General features: G+C 42.4%; 1 protein-coding gene across 4 annotated transcripts in view; it reads right to left on the reverse strand.

Moving 5' to 3' along the window:
* Positions 1–12,036, reverse strand: part of OXR1 (oxidation resistance 1) — a 556,965-nt gene that overhangs the window by 478,119 nt on the left and 66,810 nt on the right. Inside the window, exon 1 of one of the 4 annotated variants that reach the window (XM_045003188.1) lies at positions 11,351–11,494. The exons of the other annotated variants lie outside the window; for them this stretch is intronic. The gene's annotated coding sequence lies outside the window, so the exon portion shown is untranslated. Of the gene's footprint in view, positions 1–11,350; positions 11,495–12,036 lie in introns of those variants that run through there. 4 annotated transcript variants of the gene reach the window in all.

A 12,036-nucleotide genomic window follows, 5' to 3' on the forward strand; every position in this document is an offset into this window, starting at 1 on the left:
AAACACCAGATTTTCTCTGTTTTAGTTGTACTGAAGTTACTAGAACAACTGCCTCAGACAAAGAAGTAAAAAACATGAATTAAAAAGCTGCTGAAAGTTTAGTACATGGAATCAAGCAGTTAAAACAGTAGCCGAGAGCATTCTGTAGATGTTTGATAGCACTTTTACTCCTGGGGGAATTCTGCACCACTGCGCAATGCAGAATTTTATAGAAATTAACATTGTGCACATAGAATCTCCTTTCCATGACAGAAATGGACTGCAGTGTTTCTGGCCGCCAGTAGGGGCTGCTGGACCTGGCAGAGCCCAGCTCACACATAAAAGACACTGCCAGGGGAAGGGAGAGGAAGCTGGAGGGTTCCTGGCAGCTGCAGTTCCCAGCACGCCCTGAAGTAATGAGACGGTGGCACATAGGAAACTCCATGCAAACCTGGGACCAAACATCAGGCTGTTTCTTCCTCTGGATCCCTCGGCTCTGGGGGGAGGAGGGAGGCAGGTGTCTGAGCTGGGGGGCCACAACTGGGCTCTGGGGGAGAGAGGAGGCAGGTATCTGGACTCGGGGTGGGGGGAGGGCATGTGGGTATCTGGGCAAGGGGGGAGGCGTGACTGGGCTGGGTGGGAGAAGGTGTGGATATCTAGGAGGGGGGGCCCACAGCTGGGCTCAGGGGGCAGAGAGTACGGGTATCTGGGCCGGGGGGGTTGAGTGTATTAGGTGGGCGGCACCATGGCTGGGCTTTGGGGTGGGGAGGGGGTTGTGGGTGTCTGGCTGCCCAGCTGGGCTGTGGGGAGAGGGGGCAGAGAAACAGGGACTGGGTTGTTAACTCTCTACTCCTGGGGGAATTTGTGACAGGTATTTTGAAATAAATTACCAAAATAATTGAAACTGGTGTGATTATGTAGTGCTATTTTGACAAATAAAATTTGCAGAATTTTAAAATATTGTGCGCAGAATTTAATTTTTTGGTGCAGAATGCCCCCAGGAGTACAGTTACTTTGCTATATTATAACAGTACTACTTATGTTGTTCTAATGAAGGATCAAACATTTTCATTATATATTACAAAATACCTTACCCTGACATGCAGAACAATGAACTTCTATCAAAATATCTAGAGTCTTTTTTTATGTTGGCTGATACTGTCATTCAGTGCCCAAGAACTATAACTGAAATCCAGGCAAAACCAGAAAATCTTTTGTTGGCTTTGTTTTCTCCCACATTTCTGGAATTTAAAATGATGCCAAGTGAAAAGTATTTTCGTTGTAACATTTAAGACAAAAGATAGAGGATTTATTTCAGGTGTGTCTGAAAATTGTCAGTGGTACTAGTGATGAAATTCATGTTTCCCAAGAGGAGACCAGATGAAGTTATGTTAGCTAAACACTGAGGAAATTACAATAAATTGTTTTGCACAACTGACAGAGGTGCGCCACTGGATAAAGGGATGCTTTCTGCTGAAGCATCTGACATTGACTCACAAGCAGGTTGCATGAATCCAGTGAGAGTCAACCTACTTTACAATGGTCAGATGTCTCTTTTGACAGATGCATAGCCAACTAAGTGCCCCATCACTCTTGCTTTCTGTAGTCAGCTAAATTTGACCATGAGGGCAGAAAGTTTGGTTGGTTTTTATTGTCTTATATCAAGCACACATATGGAAACATTATTTTACACAGTGGTGATATAACTGTATCAAATATTTTTGTTTGTAAAATACAAAAACATGGGCCAACATTTACAAACTTGGGAGTGTAATATCAGATAAGTATCAGAAGGGTAGCCATGTTAGTCTGGATCCGTAAAAAGCGACAAAGAGTCCTGTGGCACCTTACAGACTAAGAGACGTATTGGAGCATGAGCTTTCGTGGGAGATTAGACACTAGGTCCATATTTATGCACCTTCATTTTATTTAAAATTTCAAAGGGACTAAGCACCTAGAACTCCCATTCACTTCAGTTAAAATGGTGGATGCTCAGAACCTCTATAATTCAGGCCTCTTGATTAGGTGCCCAAGTGTGAATTTAGCTGCCTAATTTTAGTGGCCAAGTCTGAAAATTATTGGTCTTGGTAGATTTTCAGTCACACCTAAGCAAGTCAGAAGCACAAGTTCCAGGTCCATCAAAAATAAATCAGCCTTCTACTCTTAACTCTCTGAAGTGCTATTAAAAAGCTGAAACCAATAATTTTTAATTTAAGGGGTAATGCAAGTATTATAGAGAGTTGTAATATCAAGTGGGCCGCTGAAGTTATGAAGGTTTATTTAACTTGTTTCTTCACTGGAGTTTTATTTTGGTTTCTTCTTTTCATAGCAGCTTTGAGTAATTGGTTGGATATTGATTGGGTACATGCTCAAAGTACTGTATTAGCCTACACATCTGGTGTCATTTTGTTATGTCTTTATCTTTGCTAAAGAGCAGACGCTAGTGGAAGAATTAGGCAAAGCCTTGCTTTGGGGCCTCATAGAGCTGTACTGGGTCAGGGGGAGCTCATCAAGCCACAGCCGCTCCCTGACAGGGGAGACTGCACAGACTGTATCATCATTCAGTATGCTTGGTGCACAATAGGTAGACTGACATCAATGTTCTACACTGACATGGGTTCACAGACTTGTGATGATGCAGTATTTCCCACTTCAGTCCTTAAGGTGGAAGCCTCAACACTTCCTTTTTTTTTTTTTACTTCCATACATTCCCCCTTCCTGAAGCACTCCCCTATCTTTAACATAATTGATGTAACACCAAGATAAATTTTAGCCTTGAAAGAAACTCCAGATTCCCACTTTGAGGGAACACACTGAAATTTATGGTGAGTCATTCAGGTCTAGGAGGGATTCAAAAATCACATCTGAATATGTTTTGATAATATTCTAAATAAAAAAGGCCCAAGTGAAAAGTACAGTGTGTAAAATTGTAAATTTTCAGAGCTATTGAGTTAATAAACCCCCACATGGGACATTTGAACTGGTGAGACCAGAGGATCAAATCAGTTCTAATTATGCCTCTGTTAACATCACCATTTACATGGCTTTTCTAATGAAAACAATAAGAATTTCTTGACACTGCTTCACTTCATTGACAAAAAAGAGTAAGGAAGAATGAGAATTTATGTATATTTTCGTTGCACGTTTCTCCATAAGTAGGGCACTATTAAAATAAAAGTTGTATCTGATATCAAAACAACTAGGTCTCCACAAAAAAAATTGTGGAATAAAATGTTAATGCTCAAAGCAATATCCCATATTTTCCCATCAAGTTCAGTCCTGTACAAATAACAATACTGCTTGCACTTAAGTCATTATTAGGACATAATGCTTCAACCACCTTTAAGACATCTAAGCAAGTAGCATGGCACTATAATTCAATCAATCATATTTTCTCACCTCTTCTGAAGCCCTTTTCTGATTAAATAGCTTATTCAAGCATAAATTTTGGAATATGAAAAGTCTTTTCTTTTACTGTCCTCTTGGTACCAGAGACTGAAAGCTCAGCACACTATTGCTGGCAACATAGCCAGTTTGAGACTCTCTGCTGAGAATGATCACTTTATGGGGTAGTTCCTTGCATCTCTGGAAGCACAAACAGATGAGGTGGTCCAATACTGGCTACCTCTAGATCTCATTAACTGAGCAGGGGACAGAAAACCACAAAGCCTCCTTACTGACAGAACTACACTATGTGGAAGTTCAAAGACAGGCCTACATGCCTCATTCTGAAGCTTAGCAGGGATCTTTTTTTAGCCGATAAGGGCTTATCTTATAACCCTTCTTAGCTGTGATCCCTGCACATGACCTAGAGAAAAACAACAGCCAAAAAAAAAAGGTACATACAGTACTTAGTAAACATAGATAACCCAAATACACTCCTATCTATATACTCTTACCTAGATCAAACACAGTTTACCTGTATTTCTTAAATATCTAACAGGGCTCCGCTGTTACAGTTTGGGTTTTTTGCATCTTGTTAATATGCCCCCTGTCTCTCTTTCTCTGTTCAAGTAAAGCAGATATGATTTAATAATTATGTTACGTGTATTTTTTTTAAACCCAGATGCAGTGGTACCACAGTCTGGGTGTACACTTAAGATCACTTAGACCTCTCTGCCTTTCTGGTTGGACCCACATACCAGCTTGTTAATTATCATCTGCTAAAAATGGGATACATTGATTTTATTATTGTGAGAGAGAGCTCAAAACCACCACAAAACTGGAACACTAACATTGGAAAAATGAGAACAATGACATACTTATATTATTTTCCACTGTTTACCACAAATTAGTCACACAATTCAAGGGCAAGGCTTTCATTTTACATTCATTTATTCACACTGGACAATCATTACTGCTATGATCTCATAGGTAACTTCCTCTCTCAATTACACCAGGGCAACCTCAGCTGTTATCAATAGGGCTACAGTGGTGCAACAGAGGAAGATTTGGCCCATATTTATATATTTCACATATACTTTGCATAAATGTCTACGCTGATGATGATAATGAAGAACGAATTTATAAGGAATTGAGGATTATGTTACTGTCTCAGTAACATTTACTCCTGGGGGGGATTCTGTGCCATTGCAGGGGCGCAGAATTCATTTGGCCCACATTTTAGTCCGGGGGGGATTCTGTAGGACTGCACACCCGCAGCAGAAAACACTCCCCCCCCCCATTTCCTGCTTTTCCCTGCATGACTGGATGATTTAGTTGGGGATTGGTCCTGCTTTGAGCAGGGGGTTGGACTAGATGACCTCCTGAAGTCCCTTCCAACCCTGATATTCTAACGGCATTTTCGGCTGTATAAGTAGGGGCATTGCCAGCAGATCGAGGGACGTGATCATTCCCCTCTATTCGACATTGGTGAGGCTGGTGAGACATCTGGAGTACTGTGTCCAGTTTTGGGCCCCACACTACAAGAAGGATGTGGAAATATTGGAAAGAGTCCAGCGAAGAGCAACAAAAATGATTGGGGGCTGGAGCACATGACTTATGAGGAAAGGCTGAGGGAACTGGGATTGTTTAGTCTGCAGAAGAGAAGAATGGGGGGGGATTTGATAGCTGCTTTCAACTACCTGAAAGGGAGGTCCAAAGAGGCTGGATCTAGACTGTTCTCAGTGGTAACTGATGACAGAACAAGGAGTAATGGTCTCAAGTTGCAGTGGGGGAGGTTTAGGTTGGATATTAGGAAAAACTTTTTCACTAGTAGGGTGGTGAAGAACTGGAATGGATTACCTAGGGAGGTGGTGGACTCTCCTTCCTTAGAGGTTTTTAAGGTCAGGCTTGACAAAGACCTGGCTGGGATGATTTAGTTGGGGATTGGTCCTGCTTTGAGCAAAGGGTCAGACTAGATGACCTCCTGAGGTCTAGACCAATCAGGATATTCTATGATTCTAGGGCAGCCACAGGGAGGGGGGTCAGAGAAATGACCACTTGTGCAGTTTTTTGGGGGGGACTGCTCCCCAAACAGAGGTGAGGCACAAGGGGCACACGGGGTTATGTGCCATTGCCCCCGTACTTCCTTTCTGCAAATGCAGAGTTGCCCAGCTGGAAGGCTGCCTCTTGTCTGGGGCTCCGCTGACTTTGCAGCTGAACGCAGCCTCCTGGGTCCTAGTGCCAGTTGTGCTCCCCTTCTGTATTCTGGGAGCCTTCCTATTTTCTCTGGAACAGGGAGTTCCCGCAGTGGGGCTGGATAATCGGAGATGGGGGAAATGAGGGGTGGAGGGGAAGAGGCAATGGGGAAGGAAAAGGGTGGAAGAGGGCAGGGAGAGGGGAATGCTAGAGGGAGGCGAGGTGGATGGAGAAGGGGCGGAAGCGGGATCCCGGCCTGCGGCATCCCCTCAGCAGCAGCTGGGGCTCTCCCATTAAGCAGGCCCATTGAACCCTCACCCTGACGAGCCCTACCCCCCTACACCTGAACCCCTCTGACAAGACCACAAACACACCCAGACCCCCACCCCACCCCACTCCCCCAGCACCCGGACCCTCTCCCGCCAAGCCCTATCTCCCCATAGTGACCCCCACCCCGATCCCAACCACCATTACCTGGATCCCCTGCAGAGTCCCATTGCCCCTGCCCACGGAACCGCCCAAAAGCCCCTGTGCATCCAGATTTCCCACTGAGCTACCTGCACCCAGATTGCTCCACACAGAAACCTCTCACCACACTTGGACCATGCTGGGCTAAGACTGCCTCCCCACATCTGGTGCACCTGACACAGAGTGGCAGGGCCCTGGGGTCTTTTGGGGGCAGGCCCAGCCCTTCCACTGTGTCAGGTGCAGCCTCACTGTCGAGTCCCTGTACTGAGGGAGGTGGGGGCTTCAGGGTGATCTCCTACCTCAATGTACCCAGTGGCCTGTGTGCCCCACTGCCATGCTGGAGCCACATTTATTTATTGACAAATAAAGTTTGCAGAATTTTAAAATATTGTGCGCATAACTTATAGGCACATAATTCTCTCAGGAGTAAACATTAAATAAACTACACTTTCATATTACAAGTTATACAACTTGGTATTGTATGAAATGTGTAAGAATTAACATTGAGGAAAAAATGATGAGTAATTATATACAAAAATCCATTGCCTACTCATTTGTCACTTTTATTCACATCACTCATTATTTACATCAACATGACCTCAACAATATCCATTTAATACTAAAACTGAACTGAAATGTTTCTAGTGTTCCCTTCCAAAACAAATAGGATTTCAGTAAGTACTAACTTGGGTTAAAGGGCATTAAGGTTTTTGCTATTTGTCTAATCTTTTTAGATGTCTGGTAGGCATAGTATAACAACTTGAAATTTACCAAATAGAGGAAAAACAACAACACTGTTATGTAAGAATTTATTTTACATAGGTTATTTTTTTAACCAGACAACAAGAGCAAAACAAAGGATTAATTTTTTTCCCTATTCTCTCATTTAAACTATTACAGAAGTGCATTGTACTACAGAACAAACATGTTGTTCCTTGTATCTTCTCATTAAACTTCACCAGCACTGAAGCAAATAGCCTTGGATTCTGTGCACCATTTACAGTGGATAGGTTTTAATGGTTTGGCACATGTAAAAATCCGTAGCAGTCAGCAATGCAGCAGCTGTGTCAGGAAAGGTTTCAGGCACATAGGGTCACGTTAGCAACTAACCATGAAGCAGTGGACAGCTTATACATTTTATTCAATTAAATCCACAGAGCCACTCCATTTGCTTCTCCTCTGACAAAGAAATTGTTGAGATTCTTTACAAGTAGTTCAGAGCTGTTTTAGTTGAATTCTGCTTTAAACTGACCCTCCAGTTACACAGGGAAGGAGCCTGTGGTATTCTCTTATAGCACATTGGCAATTCCATTTTACAGCAAACTTTAAAAAACAAAAATTGTTCTGAATTAAGAATGAAGCCACTGAGGTAGGTGTCACTTTCTCCCTCCCCTGCCCTGGACTCAAAAAAAGTTTCTTGGAAATAGATAAGTCTCCACAAAACATTTCAGCTTTGTTCTGACCACAAATACTGGTTTCACATCATGCACCCCTCTGCAGAGTTGCCAGTTCTGTTGTCTGCTGTTACAATTGGGTCTGAACAAGAACTCACACTTTGATCCCCTGATGCATGTTGTGGAGAGGAGTCCAAGTTCTGGTACAAATCCAGGTGTGAATTTCAAGATTAAGGCCTCCCTAAAACAGACCAAATGAGCCTCAAATCTGAACTCTTCTGGTTTCAAAATCTGGACTCATGCTCAGATCTAACTTTTGCACTTTGAGCCCATCTCTAGCTCTTTCTACCGAGTTGTCCAAAGACAGTAAAATGGCAGCATTTAATTGTGAGATGACTGACCTGTAGTAATTAAAATTAAAATGTTAAAAACATTGAAATTTATTGCCAGCATTTGTAACTAAACTTTTGCATTGCTGTGAATGTTTTAAGTGTAGACATTTCTGCTAACCTCAACATGGTCTTTAATATTGCTTTAGGAAGACTTTTGTATGGACACACAAATTTGCATGGGCAAGTAATATATTTTTATAGGCAAATAGGCACCTACATGTACAAAAGTAGCAACTGATTGTGAATGCAAATGCAGACAAACGTTCCTATAAATGTGGTAGTTGGGCATGCAACTAGTGGATTATACAGTGATGGACACACAAAATTAAGGGCCTTTTCTTGAAACCTTTTTTTCCCCTACTATACTAATGGGAACAAGACAGCAACACAGATAGTAAAAAGAGTGTTTAATCAAAGTACTCTGAAAAGTGTTTTTTACAACTTTTTAAAGTACTATCTAAATCCTGTTAATATAAAGCATGACTGTAGGCTAAGAAAGATGAAGTCGGTGAAGTAATATATTTTACTGGACCAACTTTCAAGCTTACTCTATATAAGCTCGAAAGCTTGTCTCTCTCACTAACAGAAGTCGGTCCAATAAAACATATTACCTCACCCACTTTGTCTCTAATATCCTGAGACCACTGCATACAAACTGATAGAAAGGTTTTCATGTGTTTTGATGACAGTACACAAGGACATACAGTAAGGAGGTAACAAGAGCTGTCATTCAAGTTAATCCATTCAGTACACGACTTGTGTAAATAAATATTCCCTTCTCTTTGTTAATGCTAAGGCTGGAAGAAATAATCATTAAAAAAACCAGATTTTTGCTAAACTAATGCTTTTCAGTTAAATTAAAATGGCATGGATATTTTTGAGAGGCAAAGGACAAAAAAAAGCTAGTGGTTTAAAATTCCCACCGCCAAGATCTCCAAAAGAAACTTAAGTAACTTAATCCTGGCATGGAAACTGAATGCTCTGTGCACTGAAATGTGTTTCATTCTAATGTGTAAGCATTTTGGTGCACAATGTCAGGTATAAGCATCTGGAAAACTACAAGCCACTTACACCATCTTTTAGTGTTTTATACCATCCTAGTGTTAAGATCTTTAAATTCCAGTTGACTAGCATGATTTAGATTAATTTGCATGTTTTAAAAAATAACTTCTGATGACTACAAGTGTACAGCAGAGTACTTCGGTAACAGCATGCAAACAGGAGTAGGAAAAATAAAGAACAGACTACAAAAAATGTAGAGTGGCTTTTTTAAATACTCAATTGCTATACCTTAGCCCAACTTCTTGTTTTCACTGATTAACCAGAGGATCTCAAAAAGGACAAAACACATCAAAATTCTAACAATCTGTACAACATATATGAAGAGATGCACAGAAAAGTAACCAAACCTGTGTACAAAAAACCCCCCATCTGATTTGCTGCAGAAAACATTAGCCCATTTGATTCTGTCTGGCAGTTTTCTAAAACATGCTCTGCCTAGTGAAATAAGCAAGGATCATTAATTCATTCTAAAGACCATTTGAATATGCATTCTTATCAAGGGGACAAATTGTATAAAACACAAAGCTTCACAAAAATCAAGTTATAGGGGGAAGGGAAGGGAAGGGAAAATTTGAAGAGAAAAAGTTGCTTGACAAAACCTGCAGTTCCAAACAGATGAAGCTTCACATATTTGTACCAGTTAAGGGATAATCTAAATTAAACCAAGTGAGACAGAAAAAAAAAATTTGTGCTATTCCTCCTCCTGATGGATTCATTCAGAAAGGCTGCAGAAGAGACTGTCCCTTTCCTGGTAACAAGTTGTAATGTCACTAAGAGTGAATTGAGACATTACTTAGATAATTGGGTAGGAAGAGCAGGTAGCACACAATACCTTGGCAATTAGCAATGATGAGAAAGGACTTGAGAATAGATGACATTTGTCCTTTGAACAGGGGATCTTCCCCATGATTCCTGAATTGGGAGACTCCTCCCATCAAAGTTAATAGCTACATTCCCTTCAAAGCCTCGGATTGTGCAGACTTCCTTTTTGGCAGAAGAAGGCTGACTATGACTCCTTTCAGAGTCCATCAGTGCTCTCCCAAATTACCTCAGAAGCTTCAACTATAGAAAGTCAGAGCCTGCTTGCTTTCTCCCCTGGGAAATTCATTTCTACAACACTCATCACCACAGAATCCGAGTGCCTCTGCCTGCAGCATTCAAACATGCTTGAAAATTTGAACCTGCCAACAGTGAATGAATGGAATTGGATATTGTCGCATACAGATTACATTTGTCTATGTTATGAGATATTTTTATGAATTAAAGTATTTTTATAAAGAGCTTAGACAGTCCTTGGCAAACAGGTTGGAGAAGCTTTGAGAAAGATGTAAACATAGTAAGACAACATATTCCACACATGCTGTACTTCTGCTGTTCAGCCAGTACCTAGCCTTTAGTGCCACAGACAAAGTGGTCTGTCACTGATTTAAAAAATAAAATTCACATAGGGCCAAATTTTGCTCAAAATCAAACACTGACTTTGGGTCAGAAGTAAGAGCTGGTATGTGGGTGCATTGGCTCAGCGCAGACTATGGAAACCCCTGTGAGTCCAAGTCCCTCTATGGTTCCCTACTTGCGCTGGAGGTGGGAGGGTAATCCTCTACTGGCCAAGAGCAAAATTACTTGCTTCTCACTGCTGGCTCAGCCAAGGCTCCACCTATTCCCCACACTGTTTGTGCACTCTCCACCCACTTACTCAAGGGGAGGAGCAGTGGCCACAAGGAATCCGCTCTCTCCCTGCACTGACACTGCTGGGAGCCCCCTACCTTTAAAGGCAATAAGCTCAGAGTACAAATTGTGACTCATGGGTACTGGCTTGTGTTGGGCGCTCTGTTCACTAACAAAGCCCCCAAGAAAATTTTTCCCAGTGCTCTCTGGTCCCTGTTTTTACTCTGTTTCCATGCCTGTAATGGTCCAACATAGTTTACAAACAACACACAAAAATTACGTTTAAAAGAAAGTTAAGGTTGCAAATCAAGCACTGAAATTAGCAAATGCCAAATTTAAGATTTCTTGTGAAATCTTAATTCATCCTCTCCCCCCCTTCATGTATATGCATTATGCTACAGTCTTTAATTAAATGTTCACATACTTCCCCCACCCCCAAAAGAACACTGCCTCATTCAGGGCACAGGATAAATAGTTCTTCACAAACTACAATTAATTTCTTTTCACCACACTCTTGTGAGGTGAGGGGGATGGTACTGTCCCCATTTCACAGCCAGGGAATGGAGGCACAGAGGAAATTAAGGTCAAGTGTCCACAGGCAACCTTCCTTCTCCCATTTCCTAACCTTTGAGAGCTTCACTTTGCAAACCTTAACATATTTGTGGGTGTAATTCCCCTATGTTTATTTTTTAAACAGGTAACTGTAAGAAGAGAAATCCTACCATGTATGACCATCCTGACCCTTATTTGGTTCATCAGCAGGGGAGGAACACAGAACTCCCTCTGCTACTTGATTTAAGAGATTACCTGATAGAAGCAGCAAGTTGCCATGTTCTGTCTGGACCAGCGTTAGCAGAGGATGACACACACAGTTTGCCAAAGGGCTTCACAGATACTTGGTGACAGCAGAGGAATGGTGAGACTCAGGAATCTTGGGTTCCACTCCAGGCTCTGGAAAGAAGTGTGTCAGGGGAGGAGGGGGGAGAAACAGACTCTCTGCTCTTCTCCCCCCCAGCATGTCCCTGTACTATTCCTGTCCCATGTCTCCCACATCCAAATCCTCATCTCAGTTCCAGTCTCCTTACCATTATCCCAGTATCCCCCTCGAGGCTCCTTGCCCAGCTAGTCCCAGTCTCTCTTCATCTGACCTCAGTTTCCCCACCACTCCATCCCAGTTTCCCCACTTAGCTCCCAGTTTCTGTGCCCACCAATCCCAGTATCCCCTCACCACCCAGCTTCCAATCCACTCCCTCAAGTCTAGCATTTATTCCCTCTATGTTTCAGTCAGGTTGCTTCCTTCGCCATGCAGCCTGGTTGCCTGCTAGGGCCAGGGTAGGGGAAAATCATACTGAGCACAGGATACCCAGCCTCCCTGCTCTCAGTTCCTGTGCCACAACAGCTTCTGGCAGCAGGAGGAGCAGTTGAAGGAAAAGTCCAGCGCAGCCCCTGTATCCCTCGGCTGGTGCATGATCAGTACAGAGAGCACCTTCGGC

This window comes from Mauremys mutica, chromosome 2, assembly GCF_020497125.1.
Source record: "Mauremys mutica isolate MM-2020 ecotype Southern chromosome 2, ASM2049712v1, whole genome shotgun sequence".
NCBI classification, from domain to species: domain Eukaryota; kingdom Metazoa; phylum Chordata; order Testudines; family Geoemydidae; genus Mauremys; species Mauremys mutica.